The sequence below is a fragment of the Hyperolius riggenbachi genome, chromosome 9 (assembly GCF_040937935.1).
Source record: "Hyperolius riggenbachi isolate aHypRig1 chromosome 9, aHypRig1.pri, whole genome shotgun sequence".
NCBI lineage: Eukaryota > Metazoa > Chordata > Amphibia > Anura > Hyperoliidae > Hyperolius > Hyperolius riggenbachi.
The window spans coordinates 180,393,374-180,406,197 of NC_090654.1; positions in this window are offsets into that span (position 1 = coordinate 180,393,374).

Genomic DNA, 12,824 nt, shown 5'->3' on the forward strand with positions numbered 1-12,824 from the left:
CAAGGGAGAGTGGTGAGGAAATGGTAATCCTGGAGGGGGCTGGAGAAAGCCCCAGAAATGTATAAAACTTTTTTTCCAATCCGTCTCAGGTTCCCTAGCAAAAAAATGACTTATGAGAGCAGGAAAGAGATAAAAATGATCAATTGTTCATAGATTTTATGTCTGCCATACTTTAATGAATAGTTACACAATATAATCCTGTATTGAGGACTACAATTATAATACCAATTCAAACCTTATGGGCAATATTATGGATGCCTATAAAGCGATATGAGACTGTTTGAAAGCTCTACTACCAATATAGGGAAGCATATTGATTGGCTGCTGTTTGACTGACAGAGAGCTGGTCCTATCATAAGGGTGGATCGCTGGGTGTGTCATGGGTCCTCCTGGTTCCTCCCCCAGCCATTCCACACAATATAAAAGGGCTAGGGAGAGGATAGGTTTGTTTGGCTGCTGTTAATAGCCTACACACTATACCAAGGCTCTGATTATTTGTATATAATGTATTTTTGTACCTTAGCACGTTTTGCACTCTTGCATGTAGCACTTTTCCCTTGAAAATACTTCATTAAGGAAGTGAAACATGTTGGGTCGTTGGTGGGGTAGTGTAAATACGGTATATGTTCTACCATGATGTTATAGGGTTCTGAGGTTCTCCCTCATTTATATATTTGTACCATTATTCCTAACATCATTGGTCAGACATCTGGTTCATAGCTCAGTACTATTGGTTTTAATATTTTATTGATTAAAAGTTAAGTTTCAGCCCTCAATACAGGATATTATTGTTTTAATATTCCAAATCAGGTCTCTGTTGTTGTTTATACTTTAATGAATGTGTCATGGAGTAAAAACAATAAAACAGTAAAAACTTAAAACGTAGATTTAAATATAAAACAAAACTGTCATTTTTAGGAGAAGGAGGATAGATACAATTGTTTATTTACATAGTTACATAGTTACATAGTTATTTTGGTTGAAAAAAGACATACGTCCATCGAGTTCAACCAGTACAAAGTACAACTCCAGCCCGTCCCCCACATACCCCTGTTGATCCAGAGGAAGGCAAAAAAAACCCCACAAGGCATGGTCCAATTAGCCCCAAAAGGGAAAAATTCTTCCTGACTCCAGATGGCAATCAGATAAAATCCCTGGATCAACATCATTAGGCATAACCTAGTAATTGTAGCCATGGATGTCTTTCAACGCAAGGAAAGCATCTAAGCCCCCTTTAAATGCAGGTATAGAGTTTGCCATAACGACTTCCTGTGGCAATGCATTCCACATCTTAATCACTCTTACTGTAAAGAACCCTTTCCTAAATAAATGGCTAAAACGTTTTTCCTCCATGCGCAGATCATGTCCTCTAGTCCTTTGAGAAGGCCTAGGGACAAAAAGCCCATCCGCCAAGCTATTATATTGCCCTCTGATGTATTTATACATCTTAATTAGATCTCCTCTAAGGCGTCTTTTCTCTAGACTAAATAAACCCAGTTTATCTAACCTTTCTTGGTAAGCGAGACCTTCTATCCCACGAATCAATTTTGTAGCTCGTCTCTGCACCTGCTCTAAAACTGCAATATCTTTTTTGTAATGTGGTGCCCAGAACTGAATTCCATATTCCAGATGTGGCCTTACTAGAGAGTTAAACAGGGGCAATATTATGCTAGCATCTCGAGTTTTTATTTCCCTTTTAATGCATCCCAAAATTTTGTTCGCTTTAGCTGCAGCGGCTTGGCATTGAGTACGATTATTTAACTTGTTGTCGATGAGTACTCCTAAGTCCTTCTCCAAGTTTGATGTTCCCAACTGTATCCCATTTATTTTGTATGGTGCTAGACCATTGGTACGACCAAAATGCATGACTTTACATTTGTCAACAATGAATTTCATCTGCCATGTATGTGCCCATATAGCCATCCTATCCAGATCCTGTTGCAATATGACACTATCTTCCTGAGAGTTGATGATTCTGCACAATTTTGTATCATCTGCAAAAATAGCAACATTGCTCACTACTGCATCTACTAGGTCATTAATAAATAAATTGAAGAGCACTGGACCCAGTACAGACCCCTGTGGGACCCCACTGCTAACAGTCTCCCATTTTGAGTACGATCCATTGACCACAACTCTTTGTTTTCTGTCCATAAGCCAGTTCCCTATCCATGCACACAAACTCTTCCCCAGTCCTTGCATCCTCAACTTTTGCACCAGACTTCTGTGGGGAACAGTGTCGAAGGCCTTTGCAAAGTCCAAGTATATCACATCTACAGCATTCCCAATATCCATATTAGCATTCACTACCTCATAAAAGCTGAGCATGTTAGTCAAACAGGACCTGTCTTTAGTAAACCCATGTTGATGCTGAGAGATAAGATTATTTTCTACTATGAAGTCATGTATAGTATCTCTTAGTAACCCCTCAAATAGTTTGCATACAACTGATGTTAAGCTTACAGGTCTATAATTTCCTGGATCAGATTTTTTGCCCTTCTTAAATAATGGGAAAACGTGGGCTGTACGCCAATCCACTGGGACTCTGCTAGTTGCAAGAGAGTCACAAAAGATAAGATAAAGAGGCTTAGCTATAACTGAACTTAATTCTCTTAGGACCCGAGGATGCATGCCATCCGGGCCAGGTGCCTTGTCTATTTTTAATTTATTTAGTCTTGCCTTTACTTCTTCCTGCGTTAAGTATTTAATATTACAGATAGAAGATTGAGACTCTTCTGCCTCTGTAATTTGCAACAGTGCTGTTTCCTTTGTGAAGACAGAAGCAAAAAAAACATTTAATAACTCTGCCTTGCCTTGGTCATCCACCATTGAGTTCCCACCCTCATCCTTTAGGATTCCTATACAGTCAACCTTTCTTTTTTTAGAGTTGATGTACTTGTAAAACTTTTTTGGGTTAGATTTGATATCCCTAGCGATTTGATTTTCAGCTTCGATCTTTGCCAGCCTAATTTCTTTTTTACAATTTTTATTGCACTCCTTATAATTGCTTAGTGCAGCCTCAGTCCCCTCCTGTTTTAGGACCTTATAGGCATTCTTTTTCCTCTTCATTTTATCCCTAACCTTTCTATTCATCCATAGAGGCCTTTTTTTATTCCTAGACATTTTGTTTCCATATGGGATATACATACTACAATATTGATTGAGAATACGTTTAAAAGCTTGCCATTTCCCTTCAGTGTCCTTCCCTTGTAGTACATTATCCCAGTTCACCAAACTTAGTGCCTGCCTAATTTGATTGAACTTTGCTTTTCTAAAATTCATAGTTTTAGTGGTCCCGCTGCCCCGTGGCCTATCAGTCACCAAATCAAACGTTATCATGTTGTGATCACTATTTCCCAAATGTTCTTGAACCTGCACATTTGATACATTATCTGGTCTATTAGAAATGATCAGATCCAGTAACGCATTCCCCCTAGTTGGTTCCGTTACCATTTGAGTCAAGTAATTGTCCTGTAGTGCTGCCAGAAATCTGCTGCTTTTACCAGAATTGGTAGCCTCAATACCCCAGTCAATGGGTATCATTCATAAAGAGGCTGTCGGTAGTGCGGGAAAACACCGTTCTTCTCCGCAACCGGTACTTTAGACTTCTGGGGGGGCATTCATAAAGAAGTGTGTAGGTGCGGTGGCAGTGCGGAGATTCCCCGAACTAGGCTGGCGGTAGGCAGGCGTTAGGCAGGCGGAGACACGGAAGCTGCCGAGTTGATACATTTCTCCGTGTTCCGCTCTGCTGCAGCTGCCTGGGAGGTCTGTGTGTCTCCATTCACTTGCATTGGTATCGCCACATCAGAGGGAGCGGGACTTTCCGACCTGACACCGCTGGCGGTATTCTTTATGAATTAACATTTTGCTACATTTGTTCCGTTAATCACCGCACAAGGCGGTGATTTATCACTCTGCTCGGTATGTCTTTTTTTCATGCGGAAAGAGCCTTTATGAATGCTGACTTTGCCGAGTGGTCGGTAAAGTCAGCTGTTTTTAGCATTTCCGCATGCGGAAATGCTTTATGAATGATACCCAATGTCTGGAAAGTTGAAGTCGCCCATAATTATGACCTCATTTTTACTTGCAGCTTTTTCAATCTGCTGTAGTAATCGCAGTTCTGCAGCTTCATTAATAAGAGGTGGTCTGTAGCATACCCCAATAAGCAATTGGCAACTTTTATTTCCACCATGAATATTTACCCAAACGGACTCCACATCTTCGCAATCTTCCTCCATCTCATCGTTGAGGACAGCTGTAAAAGAATTCTTAACAAAGAGACAAACCCCACCACCTTTTTTCCCTGTTCTATCCCTCCTAAACACATTGTATCCTTTTAAATTAGCTATCCAGTCATGGCTTTCATCCATCCATGTCTCGGTTATTCCCACAATGTCATAGCCTTTGTCATTCAGAATGAACTCTAGTTCGTCTATTTTATTTGCAAGGCTCCGAGCATTGGTTACCATGCACTTTATATTTTTACCAACACATTTACCAATTTTGTTTACACGAAATGGGCTACTTGAAGTTTCACCAACCTCCTTAATCTTTACACTGTCCCCACCCCCCTCTCCACCCCCCATAATGTTAGGCTCCCACTGTCTTTTTACCTTATCTTGACTACATATTGAGACTTTATCCTCCCGCCTCCCCCCAGATCCTAGTTTAAAATATCCTCCAACCGTTTAGCCATCTTCTCCCCCAATGCAGCTGCATCCTCCCCATTAAGGTGCAGCCCATCCCTGCTGTAGAACCTGTAGCCGACTGCAAAGTCTGCCCAGTTCTCCAGGAACCCAAACCCTTCCTTCCTACACTAATTTCTCAGCCACTTATTTAACTCCCTAAGCTCCCTCTGTCTCTCATTCGTTTATTTTCACCGTGGGTGTCCTTTAAACTCTTTAAGGGCTATAGCCCACTAGAGTGCTTTTTTCCGTGCTTTGGCAGGGTGATTCCAAAAGCGCTAGACTAATAAAAGTCAATGGAGCTGAGCCCACAGAGCGAGTGCATTTTGCCAAAATCGCAAATGCAGAACCCGCAGCTATTTTAGGAGAGGAAAGTGATGGTCTAAAATCATTTTCCCCTAATAAGTCGCTCCAGAATCGCTCTAACATGCACAATCAATCTCAGCATTTTGAGAATTATTTTGTAATCGCAAGTGGGCGTTCAGCCTAAAGGGGATTCAGCTGATTATAAGCAACAATAATAATAATACTTATGATTATTATCATAATTGTTTTGTTGTGTTTGTTATTGCATTATCATCAACTAATGATGATGATTATGATAATACTATTGGATGGTACTCACCAGTAAATAGTTACAGTAATGACTATAACTTAATTGTCTGTTTAGGCTATAGAATATTCTTTTCCAATCTCATTTTCCTTAATCGCAACACAATGCAAAAAGCTATTACAAACTTTTTGTGGCAGATTTAATTTAATTTGGAAATGCAGTGGCAACACTAAGGCATATCTCAAGATAACGGGCTCTTTAGGGAGTCTTTTCTAGGTTTCTAACTTTTTTTGTTGTTGTTTTCAAAATGACTAGATTAAAATAAACAGTTTGGCTTTGACTTTATCTACTATATGCTAATGAAATAAAATGTCTGCAAAAATGAATATTTTAATTAAACTGCAAAGGAACAGAATCACAGTTTATACAGCTTGTTGGTTATAAAAATCAAAGCTTGTGTTTTAGTTAAATATTGCATTTCCATCCTTGCTCACAATGTTTTCTCAGTTTTAAAGAAATCTTTAAGTGAGAGGTATATAAAGGCTACCATCTTCATTGCCTATGGAAAAAAAAGTTCATTGGCAGATATGCTGCTGTTCTGGCTTTTTTTATTTTCTTTTTGTACTAAACAATGGAAAAGAGAGTGTGTTATGAGGAAAAGAAGAGATAAGCAAAAGAGAGGAAAACAATCCCTCTTACCCTGTCAGTGTGGTGATGTAAAAGTGCGTCATACACCATGAGAGGAATCATACCCAAGTTTATCCTATCTTAGCCCCCCAGTCCAGCTTGTTCCTGAGATAGGGTATATTGAAGATATCTTGTGAACATTCAATTAGGAGTGTGTAGGAGGTGTGACTACTGAGATATCAGGTCTTTAGTGTCAGTATAAAGCAAATAAGGAAGGAGCTGCTGTGATGTCATTACCCACAAGGCTGTGCATCCAAGGCTGAATTTTAATAAGGCCAAGGACTAATGTCTTTGAGTGGGAGGGATTTTACTTTTATTAGCTGGTTTTCCATTGGCTGCAATCCTCTGAAAAACCTGCAATCAACTTCACACTGCTGGTGAGTTTTGTCCACAGTTTCTCATTAGGCAGATTTTCATAACTCTTGCCAGGAACAAGCACAAACACAGACTGCTCAGAGCAGATTAAACACCTGATATGCATAATCATTTTGAGTGAGTAATTTAGACAGCAATAGGGTCCATTTACAATATGTGCATAAAGTACTTACTATAATGCTTGCATAATGCAATGTGAGTTATTTAATGGCATGGACAGTTGCAATTAAACGCACACATGTTCTCGTGTTATCCAGAAACACACTGTAGACAGCACATCTGGATAATGCTATCCGGTAAAACACAAAAATGTGAACATGTCCGTACATTTGTATGGGCCGCGTTCAGAACTGTGAAAGCACCCTTAGAAGGTAAGGATTCCTATAGCCACTACTTAAGTAGCTATTTCATTATGTTTCAGTTGAGATGCATGTCTTAATTAATGTATTTTTTAGAGCTATGATTAAAAAAAAATTTATGTACTTTATATCACCACCGATAAGTCGGCTTTCTGACTTTTTGGGGGGCGTAAAGTGTGTGTGTGGGGGAGGGGGACTTGTGGGTGATATAATGGCTTTGATAATTGTGCAGCCCCCGTATGAAGAGCTGGTGTTAGACCATGCTGCAGAATGCATATCTACCTGTCCTCACTCCAGTTTGCATCTGTGCATCTACCCAGCAACTTCTGAACTGGCCATAAAGCTGGCCACTAACGGTCCAATTTCTAGCAAAAAATCGTTCGAGCGATCAGAAATTCTGATCGGATTGGTTGTAAATAATCTCCATTGGTGGACACAATCGATTATGAACGAGTGAAAAAAATGTCGCCCGAATGAATTTTCGTCAAACGAAAATTTGGATTTTCTTGGTGGTCGTGATAGATAGGAAGCAAAGATTGGTTAGTTGATGGTGTAGTGAACGATTTTTCGTCCGATCAGAATTTCTGATCGCTCGAACGATTTTTCGCTAGAAATTGGTCAGTTAGTGGCCACCTTTAGAAATGCAGACTTTAATCCTAGCTAGCCTAGGATTGAGTTATAAGTTAAAATTAAAATGTGGCTCAAAATCAAAGATTAAGGAATAAGGCCTCGATTCATCATTCTCTTTGAGATAACTTTTTCCAGTTTGTTAAATTACCGAATTCGAAGTTTAGCGATTTCTAGTTGTATTCATCAAGGTTTTTCCTCATTCGGTGGGAATTCGATAACAATTCGATAACAATTCGGTAACCATTCGGTAACGTGTCGATATTTCCATTTTACAGTGGTACTTTAACACAAGGCCATAAGATTCCCATGGAATTGTGGGTAAAAGGCAGTCCTTTGAGCACTACGTAGCAACATTCTGAATAGGGCTTTACACCTGGACCAGGATTCTGAAAGTGGTTGGGACAATCCCACAATTTGATAGGAGCCTTTTCTAAAAAAATATAGTGCAGCTAGCAAATTAGTTAACCCTGACACTGCCTGTGTTCTCTTACAAGATGATTCAAGAGAAATGCAGATGTCATGTTATAGCAAATAAATCTATTCTCTTACAAATTTATATGGTTGCAGACCTTATTCTTGCCCTTCTGCGCCTTTGAATCACTCTCAGCTGACACATAACCACTTCAAATGGCTCCATCTTCTCTGTCAGCAATGATCTGACAGGAATAACGACAGAGCAGTGAAGGAGATAACTAATCCTAAATGTAACGCTAAACCACGCCCACTTTCTTTTTCATGAATTGCACTTTATTCCGTTTTAGCGAATCGTTAGCGAATCGTTACCGAATGTTCGCTAACAGCTGTAGATAACTTTGATGAATCCTGAAATGAAGTTAACAAATTCGGTATTTTACCAAACTGTTGTTAACAAATTTGCTAAGTGTTGATGAATCGAGGCCTAAGTGGCAAAACAGTGCAAAGAATTATTAATGCAAAGTCTGAACGGTAATCATTTTGGTGAATGAAGCAAGTGATTAAACTCTGATCTTATGAACCTGCTCTGTTATATATGTATGCACGGCAATGTAACAAATTTCTTTTACAATAACGTGTACTGTTTGTCATATGTTTTTCTATGACTTGAGTCAATAAAAAGAATTTGAAAAAAAAAAAAAAATGCAGACTTGCTGTGGTCACATGGTAGAGAGCTTGGAGCTCTAACAGCCAGTTGGGAAGCATGCTGTAGCCCAAAAGTAGGGGGGTGAGCATGTGCACAGGTTGGTACATTTGCAAGTATATACAGTATTTAGAATTTTATGGCAAAAAAAACTTTTTGATAACTGGACACATTGCTAACAAAAAAGCCTTGCTGAAGAACAATCTGCTTCTCACTAAAGTGTAACTGCTGGGCATAAAATCAAAAATATATTCTTTATTTTTATCTTGGATGCTAACAAGGCACTCCAAAAGTTAAAATCACTATTACTTTTCTTGTTGATAAATGATCATTCCCCAGTTTACCTGACTCTTATTTGGTACACACAAAATTTGGTACACAAAAAGGAAGTTGCAGGGCATCCTGAGTTGTCCTTTTGTGCTTCTCTACTTCCCCTCAGAATGAATGCAGCCTGATTGGCTGAAGCCTCTTTCTATCCTATTTCCCCTACCACACCTCTGTTCCTCTCTGATTGGCCAATATTTATCATGCTGAGACAATGCACTTTCTATAGTGAAGGTCAGGCAAATCAAGCAGAGGAGAGTAAGGGAGGAAATGACATCAGGATTGGCTTCAAAATAGTCACACTTAAAATGGGAAATGCTAAGAAGGATTTTACTGTAGAAAAATCACTAAAATCAAAATGTGGACAGTGCAATACATATGTTATGTAAGTAGAGTGAGTATTTATCTACTTATATATGTTTTTTTTCAGAGATAGTAAGGCTGACAGCTCCTCTTTAACAGGACAAGGCCAGAGGCAGGGGAATAACTACAAATCATGGGGTCCCCAGGAAAACTTTGATGGGGCCCTTTAATGTTCACAACCTGTCCATTGTCTCTTCTTGATGACCCCAACAGCCTGGAGGCTCTAACATGTAAAGCCATAAAAAAAAACCTTATCTGGATTATCCAAGAAAGGGAAGGTTAGTGGTTGGGTCCCCCCACACCTCTGCCTCCCTCTGCAATTGCAGGGGCTGATCCTCCCTAGTTACCCCTCTGGCCAGAGGACACCCCAACTGTATCCATGCACCTAGGACTGCCAATGCATTTCTTACTTCTGTATCCTTGCAGTGGATGGGCTGTCAGCAATTAGGAGTATGTGGCAATGGCAACTGGCAAGCATTTTTATTGGCCCTGCCCCCTTAATGACTTGGAGATAGTCACCAACAGTGACCATTGGAGGAACAGGAAGAGAGATAATACTCATGTCTACTTTCTATAGGTGGCTATAAGCATTTGTTTCCTTGGCTATCACTTTGGCATCTCCAGTTGCAAATTGAAAATGCATCGCTTACATTGACAGTTATATTCATAGCAGCAGATCTTGTATCTTGTCACTATAACATACCCTCTTTCTCTTCAATCTTTTGTGTGTTTGTAAGTCAAAACTGATTACTGAGAGGTGGCATCTACTTGTCACAGAAGAACACTTGAGTGATTACATAATGTATCTGTTAGAGCTTCTCAATCTTCTCTTTTCCTTTTTAATTAAAGAAATTATGAGAGAGCATCTTGGCTGCCATGATGACCCATCTGCCTGCATCACACTCTACAGTCATGATTTACCTCTTATTTCCTCAGGTGTGAATTTCAAGAAGTTCTAATCATTGCTCCTTTTCACCATTGATTCATCAGGAAGAAACTTACAGTATTATGTATTACGGTACTACTTTTTAAACACTAGGAGGTAGCATTTTCTGTATGTAAGTTAACCTAATAAAAAAAAAAACAATAGGTGTAAAATTGCTTAAAAAATAATTTCATATTTGTGAAATCATTTGATGATGATAACCAGTTTTTCCAGCAGGCATCTTGTTGCAAAGATCTTGATGCATGTTTTATTGACTTTTTATCAATTTATATGCACCATGGATTATGTAAAGCAAGAAGACCCTAACTTGGTTAAATGTAAAACTTAACGCTATAAATTATCTCTAGTCCTGTTCACAGACTTCCTGCTCCTGTTCACAATCTTCAGAATTCCTGATGGTGGTATATGAAGATGGGAAGTCCTTTCATACAGTACTAAGGATGAAAAAAAGATTGGGTTTGGTGTTTGCTGTCAATGGTTAGGATAGCACTTAAAGGTACAATGTAAAGTACATGCATACATTTATCCTAGAGTAAAATGCACAATAATTTACTTTTTTCCTATGTTGCTATCATTTACAGTAGTAGTAAAAATCTGTATAGTAGATTAACATAACTCTGTATGGCCGATTTTGTGAAACCCCTCCCACATGTGATGTCAGCACTTCAGAGCTCTGAGGTCCTGACATCACACTGTGGAAGCCTTGTTGCAGTGTGGGAAATAACAGCTGTTTCCAACTGCCAAAAATGCAAGCAACAGCTACTTCCACTGACATCACCTGCCAGCAGTAAAAATGTCACCATGTGATAAATGACAGAATGTAAATCAGGGAGAGAAAAAATTTTACAAAGCGCAAACACTGACTAAATCATTTATACATAGATATTGTAAAAATTAAGCACTTTTTATTACATTATTTTCACTGGAGTTCCTCTTTAAGGTGGCCAGGATTTTCTTTTTAATTATTAATATATGCTCACAGTGACAACAGAATCAGAAGCCAATGAAATCTGCTCCTGATTGGTCCTTGGAACTCATCTGTCTTTACACAGGTGAGTTAGTATGTGTGAGCAAGTGCTGCTGGAGCATGTATATCTGGTATAGTTAAATCTACCAGTAAATGTCAAAGTTAAACATCCATAGACAAATAATTTTAATGTTGCATGGTCCCTACATTCATTTAATATAGTGAATAATAATTGGTTATGCTTTTATTTTAAATATTTGGCATTATACTTAAGTGTCAGCAATATCTCAGGGGATCTAAAACCCTGATTCCCTTGCTTTAATAACCCTATTCCCCGGTTGGGATTCATATACATTATAGTATTAGTGTAGCTGGCTTCCTCTTCTAGGAACCCCACATTGAATTGTACTGAAGAGACCTTGCACAGTACTTAGAAAAAAATCTTAATAACTTAAAGGGACTCCGAGCAGTGCAGAAACTATGGAAAGATGCATATCATTTTAAAGCTCTCTTTCTTCTCTTTCCAATGATATATAAACCACCACCCTACGTCTTTTAGTTTTCGCTATTTTCGCGATTGAAATTGCCGCGACCGCGATTTCGATCGCGAAAATAGAGAAAACTAAAAGGTGTAGGGCAACGATGTAGGTGTCGTCAGAAAGAGGAGAAAGAGAGCTTTAAAATGATATCCATCAAGCCATAGTTATATTGTATTACACAGGACGACACTTTCCCCAGTGTCAGCAGCTCCATTCTGCTGAATGCAGCTGCTGACTTTGACAAAAAGTCGCCCTGTGTAATACAATATAACTATGGCTTGATGGATATCATTTTAAAGCTCTCTTTCTCCTCTTTCTGACGACACCTACATCGTTGCCCTACGCCTTTTAGTTTTCTCTATTTTCGCGATCAAAATCGCGGCCGCGGCAATTTCAATCGCGAAAATAGCGAAAACTAAAAGGCGTAGGGTGGCGGTTTATATATCATTGGAAAGAGAAGAAAGAGAGCTTTAAAATGATGTGCATCTTTCCATAGTTTCTGCACTGCTCGGAGTCCCTTTAATAACTCTAAGCCAACTTGAAATAAAAAAAGATAATTTTGTAGGTTTTTGTTCTGTTCTGTTTGCACACTGGTGAAGACGTGGCCAAAACAACCCATTTATTTTTACCTTTAGGTTTGACTCACTATCTACTGTATATGCTCATAATAGGGGAAATAGATTGCTACCTTCAAAAATATCTTCCTTTTTTAGAATATCTATGATTGCCGTGCACCTAGCAGCACCACAGTAGGAGCTTTGACAAAAAAATGTTGGCTGCAAGGAGAAAAATGGATCTGTACCCCAATCCACTTGAATTAAACAAAAAAAAAAACACAGTATTACTCCTACGCACTCAAAACCAATGTAATACCATCAATTAAATAACAATAAAAATCATACCACACACGAGTAGCTCCTCTACAATCGCAACCACACTGTCACTCACATCCAGACAAATCTGCAGGTATGCAGAGACCTTACACACCTCTCACACTGAAAAGTCCTGCAGGATCCTGCTAATTAGCCTGATGGTTCAGAGCGGTGGTTTGAGGATGCAAAAATATGTGAGCAAACACTTCATTGGCAGATTAAGGATCCAATAAAAAATTCCAATAAAAAGTTCCACAATAAAACAATAAATTCTCCGGATCAATGCCAGTGGTATATATTATCCTCTTAGTAATGTAAAGCATAACACAGCATTGCCATTAGGCTGCATACTCACGACTCCTGTTATGAGTAGTGGTAACGATTTTTATCAGACATTGGCGGCTTCT